General features: G+C 43.8%; 1 long non-coding RNA gene across 3 annotated transcripts in view; it reads right to left on the bottom strand.

Moving 5' to 3' along the window:
* Positions 1 to 17,691, bottom strand: part of LOC128352907 (uncharacterized) — a 126,278-nt gene that overhangs the window by 34,248 nt on the left and 74,339 nt on the right. For 2 of the 3 annotated variants that reach the window (XR_008320699.1, XR_008320698.1), the window contains exon 6: positions 12,825 to 12,950. The exons of the other annotated variant lie outside the window; for it this stretch is intronic. This is a non-coding gene — a long non-coding RNA (uncharacterized LOC128352907). The remainder of the gene's footprint in view (positions 1 to 12,824; positions 12,951 to 17,691) is intronic. 3 annotated transcript variants of the gene reach the window in all.

Genomic DNA, 17,691 nt, shown 5'->3' with positions numbered 1-17,691 from the left:
TGCTGAAGTTGTACAGCCCTGATCTATCATAAATGGGACTTCTCCGTTGTTGCCCCAAGGCTTTGGAATGCGTTCCCTAGTGAAATAAGAGCCTCCCCATCTCTGACAATTTTTAAAAAGTCTTTAAAGACGCATCTGTTCACCCAGGCTTTTAACTGATTTTTTTTTATTGTTTTAATGTTGTTTTTAGAATATTGTTGTTTTTTAAAAAAAATAAATTATTGTGTTTTAAATTTCTTGTTTTTGTTTCAAACTAATGTTTCACCTTTGTTTTTATCTTCTTGTAAACCACCCAGAGACGTAAGTTTGGGGCAGTATAAAAATATGTTAAATAAATACCTGTCATAGCCTGGATCCTAAAAGACAAGACTGAATATTTTCCTCCAGTCTTTGGCAGACACAGGCAATTCCAAGGACTGGTTTCAGGCTGCTTCCAGGGGCAGATTGCCATCCAGTTCTTGGGGGCTGCATGGCAGGTCACCCCGCATCTTCCCATTAGGCAAGTGCATGACACATTTCATAAACATCTGGGCAGTGGAAAGCAGGCACTTTAAAAGGAGGAAGGCAGGTCTTACCTGCCCCCTCCATTGCAGCTTCGCTGCCACCCCAGAACAGTGCTGTTTGTATCAAGCAGCCAAGCTCTCTGTTTGCCGACTGCATTTGCTTAGGAACAGGAAGTTCCCTGTTCCCAGCAGGAAACGGCATCTGAGCACGTACAGACACATCTTGAGTGGTCAGCAACACTGACCACTCCCTACTTCCCATAGATGGCTTGCAGAGGAAGGAAGACAAAATGGCACCATACTGCTTTTCCTCTTTCTTTCCCAATAAAAATGAAGGAAGAGGGAAAGATTTGAAAAAAGAAAACGAAGAGAATTAAGGGTGTGATTTTCAAAGAGAGAGAAAAAAGAAAAATAGGGGTGGAAGGTGTGGGAAGCAGGTGCTCTGCTTCAGACCCCAAAATGCATTGAGCTGGCATTGAATTCCTTCTCTGCATCTACAATGAGGGGAAGGAGAGATTGTAAGGAGGCCAGTAGCAGTGGTGGCCCATCCAGGTGGCGTGGGATTGGCAGAAAATGAGCACACAAACTGGTCATTGATTGGCATGGGTTGGGGAACTGGGCTAAGGACCAACCTGTGCACACAGGCTATCTCAGTGGTGCAGTGAGGGAAGGGAGACCAAGGCAGCCAGAGTGGGCTGAGAAGGGTGGGAACAAGCTGCGCTTGTAATGGGTTTTTTTGTGGGGGGCCCAGCCCTGACCCAGCCACCTGACCCAGCCACCACTGGTCAGTAGCTGTTTCGGTCTATCAGACCAGGCCTCTAGAGGAAACTAAAAGGGTATTAGCTTTGGTGGATCTGTTAAGAGTCAGGCTTTCAATGTCCTTCACATTCCCTGTCCTCTCATATGCTCCAACAAAAATCTTTCATCAAACAAGATTCCCTAATTTGCATGTTGCACATCATCTGCTTGTAGGTGTTGCGAACTTGAGGTCAAACACTGAGGTTTATTGCTTCCAGCAGCTTTCAGAAATATTATCACATTATTGGAATTGCAGAATCTGTTCTGGCCAGATGCTACACCACAACCACCATAGACTGATTTTGGACAATCATTGGAGTAAGTAGCATTTCTTTCTAAAACCTGTTGCTGTGTTTTGTGAAAAGGTAATGACTTGCTCTGATCAACCACAGGGCTCTGTGGTCACCTGGAGTTGACACCGACCTTTACTTTTACTCTGATCAAGAATTCATCATATTATATGAAACAAGTTGTTCAAGTAAGAACTAATCTGACTACTTTCCTTTCTCTATGACTGGATTGAATGTGGTCCAAATTGGTTAGGCAGTTGCACCTCAAATGTTCATGTCTCTGGGTGGATGACATCATCATAAACTACATCTTTGAGTGTTCTTGTGTGTCACTAACTACAACTGTACCAATTCATTTTGACTGTTGACATGTTAGCCCATGTATGACTCAAACATTCACACATACGCCATATTGGATTGGGGTGGATGACATCATCACAAATGATGGGTCATCTCAGAGAGACCACATTACTCCTTTGCTGATGGAGCTTCACTGCCTGCCAATTGGTTTCCAGGCAAAATGCAAACTGCTGGTTATAACCTATAAAGCCCTAAATGGCTTGGGCCCTGGGTATTTAAGAGAGCGTCTTCTTCACTATGAGCCACACCGCCCATTGAGGTCATCTGAGGAGGCCCGTCTCCAGTTACCACCAGCTTACAATTAGTACAAAATGCTGCAGCCAGTTTGGTCTCTGGGTCATCTCGAAGAGACCATATTACTCCTATATTACAGGAGTTGTACTGGCTGCCAATAAGTTTCTGGGCAAAATACAAAGTGCTGGTTATAACCTATAAAGCCTTAAACAGCTTAGGCCCACGGTACTTAAGAGAGCTTCTTCTTCTGCATGATCCCCATTGTCTACTGCATACATCAGGGAAGGCTCGTCTGGTGGCCACCCAGGGACGGGCCTTCTCTGTTGTCGCTCCGAGACTTTGGAATGCGCTTCCCGTGGGAATAAAAGTCTCCCTATCACTAGCAGCTTTTTAAAAGTGTCTAAAGACTCATCTTCTTACCCAGGCCTTTTAGCTTTTCAACTTTTTAACTTTTGGATTGTCTATTGATTTGTTTTAAACTGTTTTTAGTATTTAATCTATCTATCTATTTATTTGATTTATATACCGCCCTTCCAAAATGGCTCAAAATCATTAATTGATTTTAATGTTTTGTTTTTGTATGTTGTGAACCGCCCTGAGACCTTGGGTTGGGGAAGTATAAAAATGCACTAAATAAATATATAAATAAATAAAACTCATCTGGTGGCTGCACAGAGATGGGCCTTCTCATTTACTGCCCCGAGATTGTGGAATGTGCTCCCTGTTGAGATATGAACCTCCCCATCTCTGGCACTTATTTAAAAACATCTGAAAACCCATCTTTTAACCCAAGCTTTCCCAGCTTTTTAAAATTGTCTGTTTTTATGTTATGGATTATTTTAAATTGTTGAATTGTTTTATCTTTGTATATGTGTTTTAATTTTTTATGTTAACGGCCCAGAGATGAAAGTTTGGGCGGTATAGAAGTTTGATAGATAGATAGATAGATAATGCCATTGAGGCATCCCTATGTGCCCCTGCAGCCATAGCAAATTTGGTTGAAACCAGTTAGGCGGTTCATAAGTTAGCCTGCTTGTGCCTCAAACATTTATGCATCTGTCATCTTAAATCAGGGTGGATGACAGCATCACAAACTATGCCATTGGTGTCCCTAGGTATTCCTACAACTATACCCAATTTGGTTCATATTGGTCCAGGCATTACGAAGTTGATAGTGGGGTGACATAATCACTGACAGACCCACTCAGAATGCCAGGTGATCTCACAAGCCTACTGGAAAGTTAGCTAAAATGAAAAACAAAATCAAAAAGTTGCATGACCTCAGAGCAGAGGTTGAAGGCCTATGGCCTACATCAATTGTACTACAGCTATAAATGGCATATCCAAGCAAAATCTATGAACGAGGCTTGCTGGGGAGTTTGGAACACAATGCCAGCTTTCCCCAGCATCGTAAACACTGAAGAATGCAACACATTTTGCTTAATAGAAATGTATCCAGAAGGATATACAAAATGCTGTTGCATCTTTTTAAAAATTTGTATGAAGTCACTATGTAAAAACAATGACCTCTCGTTATACCACAGCTCTAGATTTCAGTTTTGAATAAGCGAAACCTTTATTTATTTATTTATTTATTTATATCTACACACTTTTCATATTTCATTTGAAAGGATTTTAAGCTGCTCTTCACCTGTCCAAAGAAAAAGAAAACACCATGTATATTGCTAATGGCTAAAGAAAACCTCATATAGTTTTAAAAGTTTAATCCTCAACTTAATTCCAGCTGAAATTGGGGGGAAAGCTAGCTGTATTTTCTAATTCCACATACATTAGGGAAAAATATTAAACTCATATTAGAAAACATGGTTGCTATGGCACCTGAGGACAATGCTTTCATGCAAAGCAATTTTAACAGATGTGAATATGGAGGGGAGGGGGAGCAAGGTAGCAGATGCTATATAATTTTTAAAAGAGATATAGTATTGGGTAAAATATTTTTTTGATATAGTGTGATCTAGAAAGCTTTCTTCTTCCACCTTTGCAGGTGTTTCTTTTTGAATCCATACAAATACACAAAACCACAAAGTATCCTTGTATCATCTTAAAGATTAACAAATTGATGATAAATCCTCATAGGCTTGGAATCACTTTGACAAATGCCGTACACAAAAATGGATATTGAACACATAGGATTGTTATATTTTCCTATTTTCTGTCTTTCAAACGCTGGACATGACACAAAGCTCAAGGAAACACCTAATGCACATATGATGCTACTAATTAAATCTAGGACCGTCTGCATGCAAGGTATGTGCTATCAAGCTATGGCTCTTCCCCCAGTACAAAGATCAAAAGGCTACTGGATGTGAACAAATTCATAGCCATGCCTGCCTGTAGATACTGGCTGACATACTATGCAGTCTCCCAAGTGTGTTTGGCACATCACAGGCACTCTGCATCTTCCTATTGGCTGTTGCAAAAGCGTACACTTGCACAAATGTTGAAATTGCAATAGGGAGTTGTGCATTCACACAGTCATTATTTCCAACTCCCTCACGCAATTTCACACTTGAGCAAGAGTGTGCTGTCACAGTAGCCATTAGGAAGATGCAGCAGCACTTGCGGTGCACTAAATGCTCACAGGAGGCTGTGCAGCATGGTGGCCATTTTTTAGACCTCGGCCATTGTTTTCTGCCTGTACACATAGGCCCCATTCAGACGTACGAGTTATGTTAGTATGGCCGAGGTTTCAATTTGTAACTCCAAATCATGCTGAAAATGTTCACCAAACTATGGCCTGCAAAACTCCAGTTCCAGGAGGGGTGCACCCCTCCCTGCCGAGGAATGTACCAGCAAGCTCCATGGCCTGGCTGTGGGGAAAGCATCACCACATCAGCAAAGTGGCCATGACTGGCCAAGATCTCAAAGGAGGGGGTGTCCTTTCCACTCCGCTAGCTTCTTTGGGTAGGTGGCAGCTTAACTTTTTCCTCACTCTGCGCCTAGCTATGTTATCCTAATTAATTTTCTGCAAAGCAGTGGGTCATGGGACTAATACTTGGCTGCAGAGGGGCACATCCTCCAGCAGGGCAGTCCCTAGCAGGGAGTGCGGGACTCAGGGCAAACCACACATGAGTCCAGGGCTGCTGCTTTGCTGCCTCCATGAAGTGTAGAGAGGAAGAGAGGGAACACAGGTGCAGGGGGTGAACAGGAAGCAGATCACAACATGTAAGGCCCTCTCATGATTCTCTGCAAAGCAGTTACCTTTTCCTGTCTCTTTTTGTCATTGTTCTTCTGGCTGTTTTGTTTTAGTATTTTTTAAGGAGACAACAGCAGAGCACACACTGACAGAGCCATTCAATGCAGTTCTTTCCCCCACCCCCTTTATCTTCTTCCCTTTGTTGACTGCAAGGCAGTAAACTTTTCTCTCTCCTCTTTTCCTCATTTTCTCTTACTACTTTTCTCGATGCCTCTCTGCCTCCATGCATGGTCGCTCAGCCCTCTTCTCATTCTTTGAGCGCTAGCAGCAGCAAGAGAAAGAGAGCAAGCAAGCAACGGAGCAATCTGGGGCAAGGAACAGCCCAGCTGGCCGCACTCACCTCCCCTGCCTCCCTCCCCACCACTGCCCAGGTGATAGAGGGGTGTTGATGGAACTGCCTCGGGGATGATTGGTCAGTGTGAGCCAATGTAGGGAATTTAGCTCAAAAGGGGAGAGAGTTCCAAGCAGTTTTAATTTGTGCAAGCATCTGAACTCAAGAAAACTGGCTTGGGAAAGAGGTTTTAATTAACGAAAGGAGTTTATTGAAAGTAATTTTTTATGTATGCACTTTAAAAAATTTATAATTAGATCTGTTTTTATCTTTTAGCATATTTTAATTGTGTATTTTTTATAGTCTTGTTTTAACTTTTTCTATGTGAACCGCCTTGTGATTATTTTAATGAAAGGTGGTATATAAATTTAACAATAAAATAAATAAAATAATATAATATAATATAAGTAGTAAGACTAAGATATGAGACGATCCTAACGTAAAAGCAATACAAATATGTTTTAAAACAGACTGTTGTAAGGCACATTTAGCTTGAAGTTCTAAGTTATGTGTAAATTCCCAGGCAGGCTAGAGAGAGAGATTTTAAGATGGGGAGTAATGTTTCAGAAATAAGACACAGGGATAGATTCAGCCCTGAAGGAGCCAGGTAACAGCCTGTCCTTATGAAGATCTGACTCGGGCAGCTGGAGACTAGTGTCCATCTGGGGAGGCAAAGTACAGAGCAGGAGAGTTGAAGGAGTTAGTGTGGTTCCCCACAAGGAGAGTTCTAGAGTGATGCCAGCTGGATAGATCAGCAGGGGGACCAATCTAAAACCAGACACAATGAGCTGAGCCTCAGCATGAGGGCATCGAATTGGCCAGGAAGGTAGTGATTTCAGCTCAGGTGGCCTCAGTGAAGAGAAGCACACCAAGGTGGTCTCCTGAAGCTCTTGTTGCAGTGGAGTCTCTAGAGGAAGGTCTGAGAGAGCATGAAGATGGAGTCCCCAGGAAGATAGAGAGGGGAACACACTTTTTGCAATGTTCTGCAGTTGGAGAGTCTCCAGTGATAGACACGGGAGACCACAGTGGGTCATGGAGTTTGACTCATATCCCAAAGCATGCCTTGGAGGCCTATTTCTTTTGTCATATTTTGCTGAATAGAAGAGTTCAGAAGCTTTTTCGCAATCCATTGTGTCTGATCATCCTTCCTGAATAGGAAGGTGTATGAATCGCTTATTGAATGCAAGGCTGATTGTAATGAAAATCAGAGTGTGTAGGTGTATCAAAGAATATCCTGTGCTGGGACTGACTCTCCCAATAAGTCTCTCCAAAGTTTTGATGGGCAGCTTTTCCAAGTTATGTCACTGACTCATCCCTTTTGTGAGGGAGACTCCTGATGCACTTGTCTTATCTGCCTTCCCTTCCTGAACTAATTGCTTCATTAGCATCAGGTGTTATCTGTCTTGCGAGACTATGAGGGGAGTTTAGAGTTCACCCTAAGTCCAAAATGACCTCAGATGCGTGATAACTCGCAATAGCTAGTTCTGGAGTCTGCTTAGCTGGGCCCCTGCATAGGGAGAGGGTGTGTGAAGCTAATCCACTTTGCAATTTTTGTTACTTGCAGCCCAAATCTAGGGGTGACCAGTCTACTGCCAACTAAGCAACTTGTCCCCATGTATAATATAGACTGGGAGCTCACATTGTGGTGCAGCTCCTGAGCATAGCAAAAGTGCAATCTCCAAGCCTGGAGATGCAGCTGTGAATAGGGCGGCTTCTGAGAGCTGGGCAGAATAGGCTCAGCTAGTAACAGGGGGAGCTCCATACTTTTAATTGAAAGAAACACAATGGATATAGAAAGAATTATTTTACTTCACTGGGATTGGAAACATAACACTTTACAGTACCTTGTAGTAGGGATTAGTAAGAGGTTTGTGTCTCTTTAAATTTCATGGCACACGTTGCTGTTGCCAGGCAGAACAGGGAGGAGAGGGAAGGATGTGGGGGGCACAGCTGAATCTCTGAGAGGCAGCCTGCAAAAGCCACAGCGTGTGCCGCTGCCTCTATGATTGCTGTTTGGAATTGGCGCAAAACTGCAGTTATGGCAAGTCCACAGTCGGGTGTAACACTTTGGCGGCAAAATCTCAGCTGTTGGTGGCATCACTAAAGATAACCAAAGGTTCAAATTTGGGTTTGGCAAGGCAAACCAGAGGCAGCTTTTTACACTTAACTGCAGTTTCATGCGTTTGTATGTAAAGGAGTCCCAAACTCTGCCCCAATTAACTCCAGTTGACCCTTACTGGAGTGTGAACGGGGCCACAGCATTAACGAAATCCTGGAGCCATCAACAAAGCAAAGTGTGTGCCTGAGAATGGTTCTATCTATAAAATTTTAAAGCACCAATTTTTAAGCCTACCTTTGTCTGAACCATAGTGTTGATAGAGCAGTTTGTTTCAATTTTTTTTAATAAGCTGACACATTGTGTTGTGGAAAGTCACTTCAGATTGTGTCAGTCTCTCTGAATTGTATCCCATAATGAAACATGACTGATGCAACCTGACATCCCATGCCACCCCTTGATTCTTCGGCTGAAAGATCTGAGCTAATTTGTTTTCTCAAAAGCAGTAAGATCCTAAAAATTAAGGCCATTCTCTGGAGGGGGGAGTTCATCTTCAGTTGACAATAGTTAAAACATATATTTCAAGGAAAGAAAACATCAGACTTCACTCAGCTGGGGCAATTTACTGCAGATGGGTAAGGTGTCGGATTTGCATGGCCAGCCCACTAATGCAGCTCGGTGAAGTGAGTGCCTTGGGAGGTAAATTGGCAGAGGTGGCAGATAGTTGCTTATGCCAGCCTGTCACCTCTGTCTCATGCCTCAGCTGGTCAACCATTCCCTCAAAACCTCACCCAGCAAGGGTACATGCACACCAACTGCTGCTCTCACTCTTCTGCTCCTTATCCTGCTCATCCCAATGGTCCCACACTGCCAGAATACAGAAGGTGTGCATGTTGTAGCAGCTGGAAATTTATCCTTCAAAAGGGAGAGTAGGACTGCTGGAGTGAGTGAGGAGCAAGGATGGTGGCAGCTACCACAGTCCCGGCTATCACCAGAGATAAGGGGAGATGAGTGGCAGTGAGGAAAACTGATAGTGGAGACAGAGGTCTGTGTCCTGAGGTTACCATCAAGCAGGAGTAAGTCATCTGCACATCATGTCCAATCTCATGTATCCATGCTTACTTAGAAGTAAGTCCTGTTGCATCCACAGAATGGCAGCCTGAAAGAATGTATCATTCCAAGAAAGGAACACATTTCCTTTAGGAATGTGTTCTAGGGCTATCTGGGAAGGCCCTTCTTGGGCATCCCACTTACTCAGGTGAGGCAGGTGCTGAAAGAGAACCAGGCTTCTTCTGTCATAGTGCCCCAACTACAGAATGCTTTCCCCTGGATTTTTTTTCCTGCTCCAGACTCTCGTGAGTTTTTGTTGGCAGGAGAAAATGATTGTATTTGCCCAGGCCTTTTAATTCAGGAATATTGCTGTTTTATCACTTCACTGCTATTAGAATTGTTTCCATCTGCTGTCAATGTGATTTTATGCTGTTTTAATTGCTGCTACTTCTGTTTATATGTTTTGTTTTAATTGTTTAATGATATATTGTCAGCCACCTTGAAACCATGTGTGATAAGGTGGGATAAAATAGAAGAGAAAGAAGTACAATCTTGCCTTAGACATGTTTGTATCTGAATGCAAAAATGCAGATGTGTTACAGTGACAATAATTTTCCTACCATTTTCTTTATTCACCACCCTAAAGCCATAATTTGATAATATCTTAATATAAAAACAATTCCCTTTTATTATGCAGTCATTACTTTTGTATTTATTACTTTTTTATGTTTAGGGGTCTGTTGTATTATGTACTCTGGGCTCTGGGAAGTTTCGGTGGCTAATCAGATTCAGAGGAGATTCGGCCTGAAGCTTTGATTCTGCATCAATCTGGGAGAGCACTGGTTTGGTCTGAATCTAAGAAATCATGGCCAAACTGGGCTGATTCACTTCCAAATTGACTTAACCAATTTGGCCCCTCTATTCTATCTCGCCACATGCCCCCAACACCTATAGTTAATTATAGGCCTTTGCTTCAGCCCCAGAAAAGACTACAATTCCCAAGAAACTCTGCACTGCAGGGGAAGGAGTTTTTGTGGGGGAATCATTTTTAAATGTTGCTGTGAAAGACACTGCTACCTGACTGCTCTTGAATAAAAACAAAAATAGAGCAAAAATAGAGCATCTCCTTCCCAAGCCTAGTAAGTGCCTAAAAGGGTCAGAGAAGAGTGGTGAGCTGAGGGATAGGAAGAGGCTGAAGCTCTGGCTCTGAATTCTGCTGAAGTGAAATAGGACCACCCCTCAAATCTCCAAACTGAATGGGGCAAAGTGTTGAGGTGGTGGGGCAAACTGGTGGGGCAAAGTGCTGAGGTAGTCCCCAAATTGATGTGGAATTGCTTTGCATAGCCCTCTCACTCTCTCTTACATTTTCTCTTTCACATTAATCTTTTATCTGGCTTTTGGAAAAATAAAATGTGTATCATAAAGTAGGGGTGTGCACGGAACCATTCTCGGCAGTTCAGTTCAAATTCAAATCAAACCGCCAGTCCGTGAAATGGTTCATAAGAACTGGCCGGCAATTTGGTTCATGTGGTTGAACCAGGTTGAACTGGTTCAGCCCGGCTTGAGGGGCTCTGCTTGTAAAGGAGAATCTGGTGAGGATTCCCCTTTACAAACAAAGGGGCTTCTGATCTCTAAAGGGGTAGAGATATCCCGCTGCCAGCCTGTGATGCCGAAGTGGCACCAGCGGAGCCTAGAGAAGCTGCTGCCACCAAGGAGCTGTCACCACTGCTGCCATACCACCACTGGTAAGGTGCCTTCACACCCACCTTCAGAACCCCTTCAGATATAGGAATCCCCCTAGCTTGTAAAGGGGAATCCTCACCAAATTCCTCTTTAAAAGCAGAGCCCCTCAAACTAAGCCAAACCAGTTTGATCCTAACTTGACCCAGTTCAGTTCAAACTTGGACTGGCCCTCTTTTCTGGGGGCTGGGCTGGTTCGAGCCCGAACCAGTCAAACCAGGCCGGTTCGAATCCAACTAGGTTTGATTAGAACCGGTTTTGCACACCCCTTCCATAAAGTGCATGGTTTTTAAAAAAACACCCTGCACTCCCTCCCCCCTTTTTAGTAACACACAGGGGAGGGGAGGGAAATGGCTCTGTCTCTGGCTTCACATCACTTGGTGGCTGGCACTGATGTGTACTATTGTAAAAATGGCAAAGAATGTTACACCAGTTAAAAGAGGGGCCTTTAGGGACAAAGCTGGGGAAATCAAGTCACAACATCACGGCTACTGTAATTCAGGTTTACAGAGACCTTCAAACATTTCCCTCAAGTAAATGAAGCTGAAATTGTTCACTCAGTTGTGCTAAAATAAGCATGCTCTTAATATTTCTTTGTTCTACAAAATAGGCCTTAATGTGAACATCAGAGAAGGTAGACAGCTTGATAAAATGTCTAGCTTGTGTAAAGCTATTAAAGTCGTTATGATGGAGCAAAACAGAATTTCATGTCAAATCAAATTGTCCTGAGTTGCAAAAACTGTATCATGAATATTATTAAAGGGAAACATTTTAAACTCTGGAAGCGCATCTAACATCAGCAATATTCTTCTTGCCTATTTAAAATAACAAATGTACTACTATATACTAATAAGAAACTCAAGGTTCTTGGTCAGACCCAATCTTAAGCCACTTACTGGGGACACAGATGTTTGAATATGGTCTGTGTGCAAAGTGCAGAAAATCATTATTTACAAGAAATTTACCCAGAAGCTCCAAAAATTTCGCCAAAAGCACTAAGTGGACCTCTAGCCAGTGCCCCAGCTACAATGAACCCAACAGCATATGTGCAAACACATTACATGCATGCATCCAGGTTTTAAGTCACAGCAGCAAGTTCCCATGGCCTGCCCCTTCCATTTTGATCCCTATCCCTGCTGGCCCCACCCATCTCACCTTCCCACCTCAGCCTATGGCTGCCCTTGAATGTAGGAAAGGGGAATGGAATAAAGAGCCCACTTGGGTTCTATGTTTTTAGCCTATTAAGGCTTCCTCATTTCCGAATAGTGTGATGGATTATTTCTATCTCTACCTGGCTGAAGCCAAGGCATGGACACCTCCAAGAAGTAGATGGAAGAAAGATGAAAGGTGAAAATTGTGTGTGTGTATGTGTGTGTGTGTACATGTACGCAGGGTGTATGTAGAGAGAGGGAAAGACAGACATTGAGAAAGAAGAAGAGGTCAGCATTAAAAACATGTCTGGACATTAATTTATTTATAACTTTTGTATCCTGCCCAGAGGCATTCTTACCCCTGGACCTTGGGACCCCAGTCCATGGCCTCCAAGGGTCCAGGGGGTCCTCCGGGGGGGGGGGCGCGCCAGCCACCACCCTGCACCCTCCCTGCCTCTGCCCCACTGTGCCGAACTGCCAAAATTTACCTTCATTTTAGCCACCAATGTGCTGGGGGCTGGAGGTGGGGTGAACAAAGCAGGCCACCTCCTGCCCCATGGCATTGACAGCGTTGGTGGGCAGAGCGGCTGCTGGGCCTGCCTGTCTGGTCCAGCAGCCCTTGAGCTGCAAGGCACTCCAGCATGCCTGCGTTCTGTGCAGGCATATTGGAGTGCCTCGCAGTTTTCAAGGGCCACTGGACCAAGAGGGCAGGCCCAGCGGCCACTCTGCTCACTGCCGCCACAAGGTGGGGCGAGGCCTGCTCAGCTCACACTCCCCTCCCCTGGCTGCGCACATTGGCAGTTAAAATTAAGATAAAATTTTGGTGGTTTGGCATGGTGGGGCAGCGGTAGGGTGGGTGCGTAGTGGAGGCAGGAGGCCCCCCCCAAATTGCAGGGGGGCCTTGCGATGGGGGTTATCCATGCACCAAAGCATCCTGCCCTTCCTCTTAGAAGCTCAGAGAAGTGCATATCTATCTCTATCTCCATCTAAATATCCACCTCTTTTATCCTCACAACTTCCCTCAACCCTGTTAGGCTGAGAAAGGGTGATTGGCACAGCAAGCTTCATGGCTGAGGGCCGGTTCCTATGATTACCTGCTTTGTCATGCAACCAGGACGGAGTTGTGCTGAGATGAGTGTGCCCATCCTGACGTCACTGCAAGATATCTTGGTGTTGGGGTATCCCTTCGTTCCTTCCTTCCTTCCATCCTTCCATCCTTCCTTTAGGAATATAGGAACATAGGAAGCTGCCATATACTGAGTCAGACTATTGGTCCATCTAGCTCAGTATTGTCTTCAAAGACTGGCAGCAGCTTCTCCAAGGTTGCAGGCAGGAATCTCTCTCAGCCCTATTTTAGGGAAGCCAGGGAGGGAACTTGAAACCTTCTGCTCTTCCCAGAGTGGCTCCATCCCCTGAGGGGAAAATCTTACAGTGCTCACACTTCTAGTCTTCCATTTATATGCAACCAGGGCAGAGCCTGCTTAGCTTCGGGGACACGTCATGCTTGCTACCACAAGACCAGCTCTCCTTTCCTTTATTTAACATATTTATATCCCACACAAAACATGCATTTCTGAGCGGCTCACAATAAAATACAAATTATAACACACTTAAATTTAAAATTTAAATCATCTTAAAACCTATCAAAAGAATCTAATTAAAAGCCTGGGTGAACAAATGTATCTTGACTGACTTTTTAAAAGTCTTCAGATATGGAGAGGCTTTTATTTTGGCAGGGAACATACTCCAGAGCCTTGTGGCATCAATAGAGAAGTCCTGTCCGTGAGCAGCCACCAGACGAGCTTAACTGTCTTATTAACTGGAGATTAACTGTCTTATTAACTTATTAACTGGAGATGAACCTCCCCTGATGATCTCAATGAGTGGTGGGGTTAATAGTGAAGAAGACATTCTCTTAGGGCTTTATAGGTTATAACCAGAACATTGTATTTTGTATTTTGTCCGGAAACTTATTGGCAGCCAGTGCAGCTAGCTCAATAGTGAAGTATATGGTCATAAGAACATAAACAGCCCTGCTGGATCAGGCCCAAGGCCTATCTAGTCCAGCATCCTGTTTCGCACAGTGGTCCACCAGATGCCTCTGAGAAGCACACAGGTAGGAGGCATGCCCTCTCTCCTGCTGTTACTCCCCTGCAACTGGTATTCAGAGGCATCCTTCCTTAGCAGCTGGAGGTGACGTATAGTCCTCCAACTAGTAGCCATTGATAGACCTGTACTTCATGAAGTTATCCAAACCCCTCTTAAAGTCATCCAGGTTGTTGGCTGTCACCACATCTTGTGGCAGAGAATTCCACAAGTTAATTATGTATTGTGTGGAAAGTACTTCCATTTGTTGGTCCCAGATTTCCTGGCAATCAATTTCATAGGATGACCCCTGGTTCAAGTGTTATGTGAGAGGGAGAAGAATTTCTCTCTCTCTCCACACCATGCATGATTTTGTAGACCTCTATCGTGTCTCCCTGCAGTTGTCCTTTTCTAATCTAAATAGCCCCAGGTATGGTAGCCTTGCTTCATAAGAAAGGTGCTCTAGACCCCTGATCATCTTGGTTGCCCTCTTCTGCACCTTTTCCAGTTCTACAATGTCCTCCTTTAGATGTGGGGATCAGAATTGTACACAGTACTCCAGGTGTGGTCGCACCATAGTTTTGTATAAGGGCTTTATAATATTAGGAGTTTTATTTTCAACCCCCTTCCTAATGATCTCTAGCATGGAATTGTCCTTTTCCACAGCTGCCACACATTGAGTCGACACTTTCAATGGGCTGTCCACCACGACCCCAAAATCCCTCTCCTGGTCAGTCACCAACAGCTCAGATCCCATCAGTGTACCCTTGAAGTTGGGGTTTTCCGTCCCAAGGTACTTTATACTCGCCAACTTGAACTTATTGAACCGCATTTGCCATTTTATCACTCACTCCCCCAGTTGGGAGAGATCCTTTTGGAGCTCCTCACAATCTGTTTTGGATTTCAATATCCGAAAAAGTTTGGTGTCATCTGCAAATCTGGCCACCTCGCTGCTTACCCCTACTTCTAGATCATTTATGAATCAATTAAAAAGCACTGGGCCCAGTACAGATCCCTGGGGGACCCCCTTCTTACTTCCCTCCATTGTGGAAACTCTCCATTTATACCTATCCTCTGTTTCCTGTCCTTCAACCAGTTAGCAATCCACAAATGTACTTGTCCCCTTATCCCATGACTGCTAAGTTTTCTTAAGAGTCTTTGATGAGGAACTTTGTCAAAAGCTTTTTGGAAGTCCAGGTTCACTATGTCAACTGGGTCACCGTTATCCGCACACTGGTTGACACTCTCAAAGAACTCTACAAGGTTTGTGGGGCAATTATTTACCTTTGCAGAAGTCATGCTGGTTCTCTCCCAGCAGGGCCTGTTCTTCTATGTGCTTTACAATTTTATCCTTAAGGATGCTTTCCATCAATTTGCCTGGAACGAACGTTAAGCTAATCGGCTTGTAATTTCCCGGATTGCCCCGGATCCCTTTTTGAAAATTGGTGTTACATGTGTTACTTTCCATCCTCTGGTACAGAATCTGATTTTAGGGATAAGTTATATATTTTACCAAGGAGGTTGGCAATTTCGCATTTGAGTTCTTTAAGGACTCTTGGATGGATGCTGTCTGGCCCTGGCAATTTGCTAGTTTTCAGTTTTTAAAACACTTCAGAAGATCAACTCTTGTCACTTCCATCTGACTCAGTTATTTAGCCTCCATCCCCAATAAGCCTGGTTCAGGAATAGGTATATGCTCAGTATCCTCTGCCGGGAAGACAGATGCAAATAACTTATTTAGTTTCTCTTCAACCTCTCCATCCTCCCTATCCTTCCTTTCACTCCCTCATTGTCTAACTGTTCAACTGCCTCCCTGGCAGGTTTCCTGCTTCTGATGCATTTATAGAAGTTTTTGTTATCCCACCTGATGCTTTTAGCTAAATGTTCCCCAAACTCTCTTTTTGATTCCCTTATTGTCACCTTGCATTTCTTTTGCCATAGTTTGTGTTCCTCACTGTTTTCTTCATTCTGGCCAGGCCTTCTAATTTCAGAAGCAAGTCTTCTTCTCCTTTATGGCTACCTTGACTGTACCTGTTAGCCATGCTGGCATCCTCCTGGACTTAGTGGTACCTTTCCCCCTTTAGGGCATACATTCTAAATGGGCTTCTAGTATTGTGATTTTGAGTAAACTCCACACATTCTGGAGTGAAGTGACTCTCCTGATTTTCCCTTTCAGTTTTCTTTTCACCATACTCCTCATTTTGGAAAAGTTTGCTCTTCTGAATTTCAAAGTTTCTGTGTTAGAATTCTTTAGTTATTCTCTCCCCACATGTATACTGAATAAAGATCACCTCCTCTCTGGTTGGTTCCAAGACCAACTGTTCTAGGGCACAGTCATTCAGCATATCTAGAAATTTGATCTCTTTGTCATTACCTGACTGTGAATTTACCCAGTCTATGTGTGGGTAATTGAAGTTACCCATTATTACTGCTCTGCCTCTCCTTGATGCCTCCCTGATTTCCTGCTGCAACTCCCAGTCACTGTCAGTGGTTTGTTCCGGAGTGGGATAGCATGTCCCCAGTAGCACATTTCCTTTCAGGCCTTGTATTGTCACCCACAGGGTTTCTGTGGAGGACTCTGGTCCTCCTAGGTTTTCTACCTTGTTAGATCCTATCCCTACTTTAACATACAGTGCTACTCCACCTCCAAGGCACCCCTCCCTGTCTTTTCTATATAGTTTATATCCAGGAAAAAAAGGTGTCCCGCTGGTTCTCATTGTTCCACCATGTTTCTGTTATGCCCACTATATCTGTTTTTTCATATCAGTTAAGCACTCCAGCTCACCCTTGGCTTGGAGGCTTCTGGCATTTGCATATAAACTTCGGCTGGTTCAGAATGCGGCAGACAGGTTGGTCTCTGGGTCATCTCGGAGAGACCACAATACTCCTTTGCTGATGGAATTACACTGGTTGCTGATAGGTTCCTGGGCAAAATACAAAGTGCTAGTTATAACTTATAAAGCCCTAAATGGCTTAGGTCCTGGTTATTTAAGAGAACGTCTTCTTCGCTACGAACCCCACTGCCCATTGAGGTCGTCTGAGGAGGCCTGTCTCCAGCTACTGCCAACTCGTTTGGTGGTCACACAGAGATGGGTCTTCTTGGCTGCTGCCCCGAGATTGTGGAATGCGCTCCCTGCTGAGTTAAAATCCTCCCTATCTCTGAGTTAAAATCTTCCCCATCTCTGGCTATTTTTAAAAAACATTTGAAAACACCTTTTTTTACTCAAGCTTTCTCAGGTTTTTAATTAAAAATATTGTTTAGTTTTATAGTTTTTAAATTATTGTATTTTAACTTTATATGTGTTTTATGTTGAATTGTTTTAACTTTTATATGTGTTTTAATTGTTGTTGGCCGCCCAGAGACATAAGTTTAGGTGGGGTATAAATTTGATGGATAGATAGATAGATAGAGCCTCAAAATGTGCTACAAAATCCTGGGTGATTCGGATGAACACCCCATGTGAGTAAAGAATGCCCCAACTATGTGTTGGAAACTTACAGTAACATCAGCTCTTGGCTCGGCCCCCATCTTGGTTGTATAATGAAGCCGGTGATTGTTGGAACTAGCCTTGAGTGTCGATTTGAACATGGGTTTCACCAGTCCTAGCTCAACACTCCAACCAGTACACTGCCCTCAAACCAGGACAGTACACTATGCTGCTCTCTCTCACTTCTACAGGCTACCACAACCACATCCCTATGACATTTTGATGCAAGAAGCAAAAGGAAACTTTATTTGAATCTAAGTGATCAGGCAGGCCTTCCTCTGTGAGATTGTCCTCTTTACCACCAGTTACTCCCTAACCACAAAGGGAAGTGTGGTTTCTAGAGGAGCAAGAAGTGAATCCATTTTGAACCAGATCCAGACTAAAACGA

The sequence above is a fragment of the Hemicordylus capensis genome, chromosome 4, assembly GCF_027244095.1.
Source record: "Hemicordylus capensis ecotype Gifberg chromosome 4, rHemCap1.1.pri, whole genome shotgun sequence".
In the NCBI taxonomy this organism is placed as follows: domain Eukaryota; kingdom Metazoa; phylum Chordata; class Lepidosauria; order Squamata; family Cordylidae; genus Hemicordylus; species Hemicordylus capensis.
Note: the sequence above shows the minus strand (reverse complement) of the source record. Positions and strands in the feature narration are given on the sequence as shown.